The sequence below is a fragment of the Triplophysa dalaica genome, chromosome 12 (assembly GCF_015846415.1).
Source record: "Triplophysa dalaica isolate WHDGS20190420 chromosome 12, ASM1584641v1, whole genome shotgun sequence".
In the NCBI taxonomy this organism is placed as follows: domain Eukaryota; kingdom Metazoa; phylum Chordata; class Actinopteri; order Cypriniformes; family Nemacheilidae; genus Triplophysa; species Triplophysa dalaica.
In genome coordinates this window covers 8,943,423-8,956,468 of record NC_079553.1, presented here as the reverse complement: position 1 = coordinate 8,956,468, position 13,046 = coordinate 8,943,423, and positions in this window count along the sequence as shown.

The window sequence follows — 13,046 nt, the reverse complement described above, 5'->3', positions numbered from 1 at the left end:
AGCAGCGTTCCGCTCATTCACTCGTTCTCCCAAAATACATCTATGACAATATAAATGGACTCTGTTTTTTAAATGCATCATTCAGATTAGAAAAAAGTTAACCAAACAGAAAAAACTGACCTTCTGAAATCAAATCTTCTATACTTGCAGAAGACTCCCAGATATACAAGCAACACAATTATTAAAAGAACAATCAACACACATACTGTAATTGCAACTGTGAAGAAAGAAAAGCCAAAAATATAAGAATATGTAACAGGTAGGATATAATAATTTTTTGCATTTAATTTCGTATCACAACTTTCATCAATAATGCAACCAAAGGCTTCTTGTGTTTACGTGTTTTTAGATATCAGGCTGTAATGAACAGTATTATGAAAATGCACCTGATTTGTTGGTTTGACATGTGATTGACACTGGACCACTTCTCCCGTCTTTAGAAAGTGATGTCACAGTGAAGTCATACTGTACAGCTGAAGGCACATCATCAATCTGATATCTTGTGACGTTCACCTGTTCTGGAATTCCACTGTTGACCCGAAGCTCAAATTCAGATCTCAATCCAAACTGAGCATCCCAATTCAGAGTTCTAATACTCCCCATCCACGAATACTCGCAGTGAAGGCCGTTGGCTTTTGATGGAGCTGTGAAAGATGTATATTCAAAGATACTCAAACTTGTTACAAGAGCACGGAACTTGACAAATGTGGAGGATATATTTATAATATGACTTGCTGGTCTCAGCAGTGAACTGATATCAACGGCCCCTCACACCATTCAAAACTGAGTAGAGAGTAAAGTTGTATTTGGTTCCAGGAGAGAGAGATGTTACTGTATACGTGTCTTCATAATAATGCTCAAAATAATTATCTAAGAGATATTCAGTATCTGGACCATAATGACCGAGGACACCATAATAATTAAGCCTCGATTTCTCCGTATTTTAGATTATAAACATGGCTGTTTCCTATGACACGCTTTGTGTCGCAGAACTTCAGCGTTATACTTGTATCCTTTCGACGTTGTACAGTCACATCGTTCAAATTTTGGGGAGCTGGAATAGAGAACAACGGATTTTGCAGAATACAAAAACAAAAAGAGAGGGTGACTTGGTGTGCGTTCTAAAAAACACGTTTTTATAAGAACTAAAGGAACTGAAAACAGCCTCACCTGTAGCTGCATGGAAAAGATATCCAGCACTCATTTCTCTGTTTAATACAGCGTGGAGCATAAAGTAGTGTATCCGTCCAGGATAGAGAGAGGAAACCGTTTGTCTGACTACGGAAACGTTATCAGACCCTCTGATGAAACTCTTTATGTTATCAGTCAATATCACTTAAACATAATTGTTGATGTTGTGCACTTTATTCCATTCCATTGTTATTTCATTTTCAGTGCAGTTCAATACCGAGACACTTTCAACATCAGCCAGACCTGAGAACAAAATAGAGAGGAAGACAGTATACATTCAGCCTCCTGTAAATTCATGCGTGGACACATAATATATACGTAATGATATACAGCCTTAGTAAAAATTAAGACCCCATTTAAAATTTATTTTCAGTGTTTTTTAATTCACTATTTATAGGCGTGTTTAGGTAAAATTATTTTAGTTTTGTTCTGTGAACAGTATATTTGGACATGTACATTTGTACATTTTTTAACATGATAACATAGATTTATAGGTCAAGATGACATAATGTCACTACTGAGGTTTGATTATGTTGAAATTCATCAGACACTGGATTGGAACGGACACAATACATTTAGAAATGCTGATTAAATTAAACTTTGTCATGGGCTCTTAATATTTTTCTGCGGCTGGGTAACTGTATATTTTTGAATAAATCACCAGTGACTACAGTGTATCCAGTGCTCCTCACTCCTTTAAACACAGTGAAGACAGTGAATGTGTATGCGGTACCAGGAGAGAGAGATGAAACCGTGTGTTTCATCACACCAAATTCTGATGAATTGATATGTTGATATCCATGACTGCCTCTCAGTTTATAACTGTAGTTGCTATTGTCGTTATCCCATCCCAAAGTCAACTCGGTCTCCATTCGCGCCATCACAGAAACATGCGGCACGTTTGGGACTATAAGGAAAAAAATACATTTGGCAAGTTACGCAATAGCAAAATTTATAAAAGCTCAATTTACACCATGCAAAATATTATTTAGAATTATTACGGAAATCCATCGTTACCTGATACACTCGGCTTAATCTAGAAAAAGAAATGGGATGTCATAATGTTTGAATCATTGATTTGACATTGTAATTATAAGTCACATTAAATACTGCAACTAACCCTTGTAGAAACCAGAAACAGACACAGCATCATCTGAACTCTCTCCATGATCAGTACAGTCCACACATGAACAAACGTCAGCCTTTACGGAATTTACCTGTACAGAACATCTCACGTAATTATTTTGTAGTGGCTGGAAAGACATGCAAATACAGACACATTCAAAAATACTTGGAAAAACAGCATTGAGGAAAAATTCAAATTGACTACAACTGTAGCTACTCTTTAACTTTAGTAACAGGTCTCACAACCAGCAGCTTCTTCTGGTTTAGACATGAATCAACACTGTAGAAGGATATTGTCTGACTCAAAACATAGAAACATTTTGGGACTTTAACGCACATCTACGTCTTTATATTTTGCTTTCAAAAGTTATAGAATCACTTATTTCAGTGGTTTTCAACAGAGGGGCCGTGGCCAGCTGACTTCCAAGAGGGCCTCAGGATGACTTATAATTTAGTGTCAAGACAAAATGAGCATCGAAACAACTAAACACATGTCTTAGTATTTGTCCATTTTTAATTAAACAAACACTTTTCCAGTTAATATCAAGCTCTAAAATAAGTTATTTAGTAGAAATGTTGAGTTTTTGTGAGCGGGCGTTTGAAAATTGTCAAACACAATGGGGGGCCAACCAAAAAGGTTGAGAACCCCGGATTTATTTCAATCTGAGAGTTTTTTCACATTTTAGAATAAAATAGGAAACTCAAACTGAAATAACACAAATGGAACTTCAGCAATTGGGACTAAAGAGAATTCATATCAAAACATTTTACTTTGCATTGTAGCATCAAGTAGTGTTATTTTTTCAAGCTTCTTTAGTTCTCATCATGCGATGCTTTTTCACTAGTGTTGAAGAAGTTCATAACTTCTATCGGCTGTTTGTTCTTTATTATTTACTCAAGTCATCCATTTATATATAAAAAAAAACTGGTTCTTACATTAACACGTTAATAAACAATCTACTCAGACCCAGTTCATATGTTCTTAAAAGTAAAAAAATAATGTTGTTCTACTGCACACAGTGTGACTTTGTAGTACACAAAAAAATCGTGCTTCAAAGAATTCCTCACGACAGAAGAACTATTTCCCGATAGTTTCTTTTTTCTTTATAGTCTAGAGAACCTTTTTTACACTACAAAGAACTTTTGTGGCATTGTGAAGCACTTTTTCATTCACTCATCAAATAGAAGCAAAAGCATCACAGGGCCCATTTTATTAGAACCGATGTGAAGTTTTGTTGTTGGATGCTTAAAACGTAACGAAATCTGCAAATGAATATTTATAAGACTTTGTATTTAGAGAAAACCTTTAATTAAACCATTTTAAAGCAATTTTTAGTACCTTCATGTAAAGTTACGGACAGTGTCTTGCTTCATTATTGTGAAGTAACAAAGTTGTAACCGGTTTGTGGCTGCACGATACTTCCAACCTGATGCTGATAAACACACTGGTTTTACCGTGTACCAAGTTTTATAACTGCACTTTTTTTAAATGTTCTCAAAAAATCAGATTGAAACAAAATTGGTCAGATTTCCTCAAATATTACCCAGAATGTTGTTGTATTTTTTAACGTGATGCTTTATTCATTTATAAAAATAATATGTTCAAAGTGTTCAGAGAAGCTGTCAAGTTCAACCGCATATTACCAAAGATGCAAAACGTCTTCAGAGAAACACTGTACTTTAAAATAACACATACAATCACTATGGCACCTCAGTAGGGGTAAGCAGTGCCCTACCAACGCTGTTTACAGTGGAGGGGGGCAGCTGTTGACCTCGACCGGGGATATCGTCGGGCGGTGGAAGGAATACTTCGAGGATCTCCTCAATCCCGCCGTCACGTCTTCCATTGAGGAAGCTGAGGCTGAGGGCTCGGAGGCGGACTCGCCCATCACCCGGGCCGAAGTCACCGAGGTAGTCAAGAAACTCCTCGGTGGCAGGGCACCGGGGGTGGACGAGATCCGCCCTGAGTACCTCAAGTCTCTGGATGTTGTGGGGCTGTCTTGGCTGACACGCCTCTGCAGCATCGCGTGGGGGTCGGGGACAGTCCCCTTGGACTGGCAGACCGGGGTGGTGGTCCCTCTTTTTAGGAAGGGGGACCGGAGGGTGTGCTCGAACTATCGGGGATCACACTTCTCAGCCTCCCTGGGAAAGTCTATGCCAGGGTACTGGAGAGGAGAATCCGGCCGATGGTAGAACCTCGGATTCAGGAGGAACAGTGTGGTTTCCGTCCCGGTCGTGGAACACTGGACCAGCTCTATACCCTCTCCAGGGTGCTGGAGGGTTCCTGGGAGTTTGCCCAACCAATCCACATGTGTTTTGTGGATTTGGAGAAGGCATTCGACTGTGTCCCTCGCGGCATCTTGTGGAGGGTGCTCCGGGAGTATGGGATTCGGGACCCTTTGCTAAGGGCTAACCGGTCCCTGTACGACCGGAGCAGGAGCTTGGTTCGCATTGCCGGCAGTAAGTCAGACTTCTTTCCGGTGCATGTTGGACACCGGCAGGTCTGCCCTTTGTCGCAGGTTCTGTTCATAATTTTTATGGACAGAATTTCTAGGCGCAGCTAGGGGCCGGAGGGCATTGGGTTTGGGGACCACACGATTTCCTCTCTGCTCTTTGCGGATGATGTCGTCGTGCTGGCCCCATCAGACCAGGACCTACAGCATACACTTGGACGGTTTGCTGCCGAGTGCGAAGCCGCTGGGATGAGAATCAGTACCTCCAAATCTGAGGCCATGGTTCTCAGTCGGAAAAGGGTGGCTTGCTCACTTCAGGTAGGTGGAGAGTTCCTGCCTCAAGTGGAGGAGTTCAAGTATCTGGAGGTCTTGTTCACGAGTGAGGGAAGGATGGAACGGGAGATTGACAGATGGATCGGTGCAGCTTCTGCAGTAATGCGGTCGCTGTACCGGTCTGTCGTGGTGAAGAAGGAGCTGAGCCACAAGGCTAAGCTCTCGATTTACCGTTCAATCTACGTTCCCACTCTCACCTATGGTCATGAGCTGTGGGTCATGACCGAAAGGACAAGATCCCGGATACAGGCGGCCGAAATGAGCTTTCTCCGCAGGGTGGCTGGGCGATTCCTTAGAGATAGGGTGAGAAGCTCGGTCACTCGGGAGGAGCTCAGAGTAGATCCGCTGCTCCTCCACATCGAGAGGGGCCAGCTGAGGTGGCTCGGGCATCTTTTCCGGATGCCCCCTGGACGCCTTCCCGGGAAGGTGTTCCGGGCATGTCCCACCGGGAGGAGACCCCGGGGAAGACCTAGGACACGCTGGAGGGACTATGTCTCCCGGCTGGCCTGGGAACGCCTCGGTGTCCCCCCGGAAGAGCTGGAGGAAGTGTCTAGGGAGAGGGAAATCTGGGCATCCCTGCTTAGACTGCTGCCCCCGCAACCCGGCCCCGGATAACGGGTAGAAAATGGATGGATGGATGGGTCACTATGGCAGGCTGAAAGATGTTTCTAGAACAGAGCAGAAAACTTGTGAGATGAGACTACTCTGCCTAAGAATGTCTCTACATGCAACATAATGTAAAACTGTTGCAACAGTACTGGCAGACATTTTTATGAAATCTCCATGGAATCCCAACGTTTTGAATGAGACCTTGACAGTGTTTTTTTTTTGTTCCAGCTGTTGAGGGTGTTTTGTGGTCAACTAGCATCCTACACAACAGCCTTTAGTAACATGGAAGTGCCCGAGCGCTTCCAAACTGAGGTTTTTTTGCAACAACCTTAGAGTCAATGCAGTCTGCAAAGTACGGGTGCTGTAGGGCCTCCTCTGCTGAGATCAGAGGTACTGGAGTACAATTCAAAAGATTCTGGTAACACAGAAAAAAAACAGCTAGAGCACGGCAAAAACAAAACATAACAATAGGAAAAGCACTTCATGCTTGTACCTGTAGCAGGTCTCTGCCGGTCTCTCTCTCTCTTGTGTCATTTCGGCTGTAGAAAGACCTCATCGAAGGCTTGTTAAACAAACATGTTAAACAAAATAAATAGTGTATGTTTAATTTCACTATACTTGTGCAATTAAAATAAAAATATTTTATTTTAAAGATTAAGAAATGATACGCAAATGATTTAAACTACACATGTAAACACACATTTGCATTTTTTGCACATTTCCTATCAAATATTCTACTTTTAATATGTGATCTGCATCTAAATAATATTGATACTTTAGTCTTTCTAATGGTTAATGGTTTGGAAAAAGTAATGCGTTAGATTACTGTGGTCAGATTAGAGTAACGCGTTACTAAGTAACGCTTTACCAGCATCACTGCCCACAAGTAATATAGACTGCAGTGTTATAACTTTTTTTGCCACTAGGTGTCACAAATGCACGTCTTAAACAAATCACTATGACCTTAAAATGAGAAATAAACACTGCACCTCCCTATGTGTAACTGGTGTGTAAACATTTTTTCATTTCTTATTAAATTAAGTTAACCAATTAAACACAAGTATAGGGCCTACTTAATGCATCAAATTGCAAACGAAAATAATTATTAATTAGTACAAATCATTAAAAAAATAAATGTCCTTTGATTTTGTGTCATTGGTGTTATTGGAGACAAACTATAATTTTGAAAGAATAAAGATATGCAGGAAAGTACTTACAGGGTCAAAGGTCAACAAAGAATCCGCTCTGTTCAAGCACACACATGTTGAGTGTCCCTTTTCTTAATATAAATTAGACATTTTATTTGAGAATGTCGGTTTTTAGTGTGGTTCTTTAAAGGATTCATTGGTGTTGCTTTGTTTTATTTCAGAATGAAAGATTTATTTGAAAAAAACACGTTTATCAGTGTAATGTACAGATGTTGGTGTGCCTCATCTTGTTAGTTTTGAGGTGACTTAGCCATCATTATGGAAAATAAGCCTTTCATAGGAACTTGTCACTGATGTTACACCAACAATGACAGAAAACTCACAAAGTCATTTTCATGGACTTTTTGAAGTCAGAAAGTCCATAAAAATCACCCTATAATAAAAATCACTCTACAAACACAAACCAGAGAAACAGATCTCTGAACAAGGACCAAATGTTAAAGCCTATAGACTTACTGGGCATATTAAAGAAATGTATGATGATATTCACGTCTTCCTCCCACTCTCAGAGTTGCTTACAGCAGCTCACTGTGGTGCTGGATAATCTTACCGGGGTAAATGATAAAGGACCACCTCGGCTCCCGGACTGTTAGAAAAGAGTATGTGACCTATGGGTCTATTATCTTATCTTATCTTATCTTATGTAAACTTTTGAGCACAACTGTATCAAGTATTCATGGATAAGATTTGTTTGAGATTTGTGGTTAACTGGTCTGCATTTGAACAATCGTTCCACCAGGAAGGAGAAGTGAAGAAGAATGAGCAGGAAAAGAATTTAGTGCCAATTGGAAGACATTACAAGGTGCCATTCATTTGCTGAACACAAGGGGGTGTAAGAGTGTAAGGTGTTTAATAATGCCATTGCAGAGGCAGTGATAAAACTAAAGTAAAAAAAAGTAATATATTACTTTTAACACATTTATATTCACACACTAGAGAATGGTGTCTAAACTGAAAAAACTAACATTATTTACAGAAGCTGCGGTCTTAGCTAGTAGTTTTGTGTTCTTTTAGGCTACTCTTAAAATAAAAGTGTTAAAAAGGGTTCATTACTGCAAAGCCCATAGGGGAACTACTTTCGTTTCCAAAGAAGAGGTTCTTTAAAAAAACATTTTGCTCTCACCTTTCATAGCCTGAAAACCATTATCTATAAGGATAAACCAAAGAAAGGTTCTGTAAAGTTAATGGTTTTTACTGAAAACAGGGAAGGATTACTGACGGGGCCAGTGCCCAGTGGCCATTGACTACCATGAGCCCGAGGGGGCACAGGGCTTCAAAGTTGTGCCATCCAGTTTGGTACAGAAAACCCAGCAACAATGAAAACAAATGTTTTTTTTTATTTGTTTAATTTATGGGTCCCATAGCCTTTACAAGGCCTCTGTGGATACCCTGTACAAAATGAAATCATGGAAACATTTGTTTTCATATTACTTTAACTTATTCAATTAAATTTAACTTATTAATGAAACTACGGCACATTTAATTGCATTTTCTGAATCTTCTGCTCGATGATTTGATGTTTACAGACATGCATCACAAGGGCATTTTATGTTGAGAAATCTTTTTTTATTTATGTGTGGCATTAAATACGTGTATGTTTGACAGTTAATTAAAGTTGTGTGTTTCATATCCTTTAATTAGGTCCATGGTTGAGTTTTCACTGAGTTTTAAAATTCATTATCATCTTAACATTCACTTTCTATAACTATGAATGTGCAGCTAAGGGAAAGAACAGAACATTTTTGGGAGGGGGGCCCTTGAAGGTAACTGGCCCCAGAGCGAGAACGTTTTTAATATTCATTATCATCTTAACATTCACTTTCTATAACTATGAATGCGCAGCTAAGGGAAAGAACAGACATTTTTTGGGAGGGGGGCCCTTGAAGGTAACTGGCCCCAGAGCCTGTGAAGTCATAATCTGTGCTTGACTGAAAACATAGAGCCCAATTTACTCAAACGCTTACGTAATTTTCACACTTACCCAAACCTCTGCAATATGTGAAGCATGTTAATCAGATATCCTCATCCTGATTAAATGAGTGTAAATTGTAGGCCCAGGAGATGTACATATGAAAGTATTGTGAAAGCCCTCATCAACTGATAATTTCGGTTTTCTGTAAAAGCATTGTTGATAGACAACAAGGCTATAATTCACAGCTTATAACTCCTAACACACCAGGTGGTGATGAATTATGGCATCTGTCAAAACAAGTGACTATGAAAAGCAGAATAACGCAAAACAAACATTGATGCAGACGCTTTTTCAACTCATTACGCTGCGTTCAAATGAGCACTATGTTTTTGGTTTAACACTTTGTTAAAGTTCACTCACCCATTTGTGGTTTCAAACCCATAGGACCACAGGTGTTAACATAAAATGCTGAAGGTTGCACTTGCTTTTTCAGAATGAAAGTGATAGGGACTTGGGCTGTTACTATCCAAACTACAAAAGTGGTCAAAATGCTCCCTAACTATACAGGCCAAACTTGTTTCAACTCAAGGTTAGGTCAAATATGGACATATCCAACCGTCGGGTTGAATTATCTCAGGTCTGCTCATACTGTTTATGAAGCACAAGTTGAGACAACTTAGCATTGTATAGAGTGGAGGTTTGGAACAACATTAATGTTAGTAAAGGATGACTTTTTTCATTTTGGGTAAACTATATTTCTTTCAAATACTGAATAAAAAACACCAGATGTGCTGCAAATTTCTACTTCTATTACTTTTCATAAACTACAAAAATAAAACACCTTTAAATAAATTAAATACAAAATAAACAACAAGTGGTTGTCTATAAACACCAGGTGGCTTTCCTAATAAAGTATTGGATTTTCTACTGTAGAATGATACATTTTGTTAGTTATAGGTCTCATGCATTTTTCTTATACAATATAGACAATGGGCGTCATTGTATGAGTTTGAGCACTTTAACACCTGCATGCACAATGTTATCACACTTTGACAGGAACCGGCTTACACCACGCATACTTTTGTAGACATGTCTAACAGAAGTTGAAAAAGTAAAAAAATAATACACTCAAATACAAGTACTACTACTTTGTTGAAATTGTCCTTGAGTACAAGTAAAATTACCAGTCAAAAAAATCTACTCAAGTAAAAAGTAGCTTGTTTAAAATTTACTCAAAGTAAAAGTTACTTAGGCCTAGTTACTTTTTAAAAGGGGGGACCTCTCATTTTTTGTGCAACACCAACTATAGCATCATAGTGCCTAATCTTATATATCAAAACAGGTTACAAGTGTACAGTAACAACCAAAGAATTGTTGATCTTGTTTTGCAGAAATATCCAAGAATCATAGAGCAAAAATATTAACTTAAAAATTATTAAATCAATTGACATTTTCATCAGAAGCAAAATTAAGCCTTAAAAAGATTCCAAGCCTTAGTTTCTTAACAAATTATCAAATGGTACACACTGCTAAGTTTCAATAGTGAAACCACGTATAAATGTTTCCACGCAGGGTTCCACGTTTGTACGGAATGGGAGTAAATGTAATGATTGACAGGGGTAACCCGGTCGTTACCATGGCAAGATTTTTGCCGTTGACCGCAGTGAACGAGAAACATTATTCCCAAGAGTTTTACCCATTTGATACATATCTGCTGTTTTCGGCAAAGACTGGTTAAAGGGGTCCTTTGATGCGGCTAAAACAAATATTATTGTTTGCTTTAGACATAATACAATGCGTATACACGATTTAAGGTTAAAAAAACGCTGTATTTTTTTCACATACCGTTCATGTTTTTTTCTACTCTTTGCTCCGCCTCTCTGACACACGCTGAGTTTTTACAAAGCTCATCGCTCTGAAAAGCAAGGTGTGCTATGATTGGCCAGTTCAATAGTGATTGGTCGAATACTGCACGGAAATGTAATGCCTCTTGCTTTGGAACCTGATGCTCCACATATGGTAATTGTACTGACAGGTACGCCCACCTTCCTTACGTATACATTTGGGCGGTCTTAGACAAATCGTATTACGAACTGAGGAAGATTCGCCGGGGTGTGGTTACACGAGGCTTTTCAGGCAGATCTGGGTGACCATTCGCTTATAGATAAAATAAATATTTTGTTCCGACATTTACATTTTTGCAATTTTAGGTGTCGAATACATCCATGGGCAACTTATAACACACCAAAGACATAGAAAAACACGTATTTCCGGTGAACCTTTCTTGCCCGCGCTTACAGAAGAGATAGACATATATTAAACACTTAAAGATTGTTGATATTAAACAAAAGGCTATTATTCACAGCTTATAACTCATAATACACCAGGTGGTGATGAATTATGGCATCTGTCAAAATAAGGAAAACAAATCTTGATGCAGAAGCTTTTTCAACTCATTACGCTGCTTTTAAATGAGCCCTATGTTATTGGTTTAACACTTTGTTAAAAGTTTACTCACCCATATGTGGTTTCAAACCCATAGGGCCACAGGTGTTAAAATGCCGAAGAATGCACTGGTTTTTTAAAATTGAAAGTGAGAGGGACTTGGGCTGTTACTATCCAAACTAGAAAAGTGGTCAAAGTGCTCCCTAACTATCCAGGCAAAACTTGTTTCAACTCAAGCATTTTATAGAGTGGAGGTTTGGAACAACATCAATGCAAGTAAAGTATGACTGTTTTTGGGTTGTAAATTTTGGGTAAACTACATTTTTTCAAATAATGAAGAAAAAAAACCAGTTGAGGTAAGTGCATGATTAAAATAAGCTGTGTTTGTGTGCTGCAAATGTTGCCTCATATTATTTTTTATAAACTCCCCCCAAAAAAACGCTTTGAAATAAATAAAATGCAAAATAAACAAGAAGTGGTTGTCTAACACCAGACCTACCTAAAAAGAGTGTTTAATCCTACATCTCCAAACTAGTGAGTTTGACCAGAGTAATAAATCAGGTATATAACAAAACAGTCCCCCATACAGGTTTGGAAGAAAAGTGAGATTTCCTGTCTTCATTTTGCACAACGCAGGAAACCACAGAGGTACAGCGGGCATGGAGACTCAAGCACACGTATCTTTACTAAAATAGCATTCATAATCGAGCTCTTGTATAGTGCTTTAAGGTTTTAAAGATCATACCATTGGGGTAGAGAAAAATGTTGCTATGTGGTCATCTCTAACCCTAGTTTCTCTCACACCTCTTCTTATGTTTCTAGCAATCTGGGTAAGAACGGGTGTAATTATTCTGATCGTGTACAGGGAGGAAGTGGGGGGCTTTTAAAGCCATCAAATACAGCACTGTTTGTAGCTGTTGTTTCAAAAGTCGTCAGTTACCAATATTCAGCCGTCGTAAACTGCTTACGCAGTGAGGAACGAGAGGATGTGCTGTAGAAAAATTATTTCAATTACAATTGCATCGTAAATAAGTCACGGCTGAAGGTGTTGCAGGCAGGACACAAACAACACGCTTCAGCCTTGACTTATTTACGATGCAATTGTAATTGAAATAATTTTTCTACAGCAAAAAATTACAAAACAAATGGAGATACAAGGTTCCAGTGATGATAATGTGAACATTGCTTAATGCAGAAAGAAGACCAGAGCTGTTTTTTCAACTGATGTCAATGAAGGATAAGGTTTACTACTGAATAAACTACTTTTGTGAAGATATAAATAGTGTATAATTCAATAAATTGTCTGTGTGCTAATCTTCAACATGTTTTATACTAAACGGTACTTTTTTTAACTGTAATGCTATAGTCATTCCTGATACGACAGGCTAAAATACCTCTGGCAATCAAATTTAGCTGTTGCGGTTGAGAACGACGCAGTTTGCTATACGTGTAATATTAGATAATAGAGTATCTCTGGTACAGTGGTCATAAAGTTGTTATTAATCACGATAAAACACTGCTATGACCAATCAAGGGCTGGAACTATATTGTAAAATGTTATATGATCCACTGCTTATCATGTAGGCCAATTTCTCAGGAGTATACCTACTTTTTGGTTACATATGATGTTACTTTTCCTTAGAAAAAGCAGTTTAGTCTCTTTTCCCTAAATAGAAACCTAACATTCGATAAATACACTTTTAATATCTATTTTTATTTGACCTAACAGGGTTCTTGTTTTAACCCCACAGCTTTTGTTTTGACAACTAA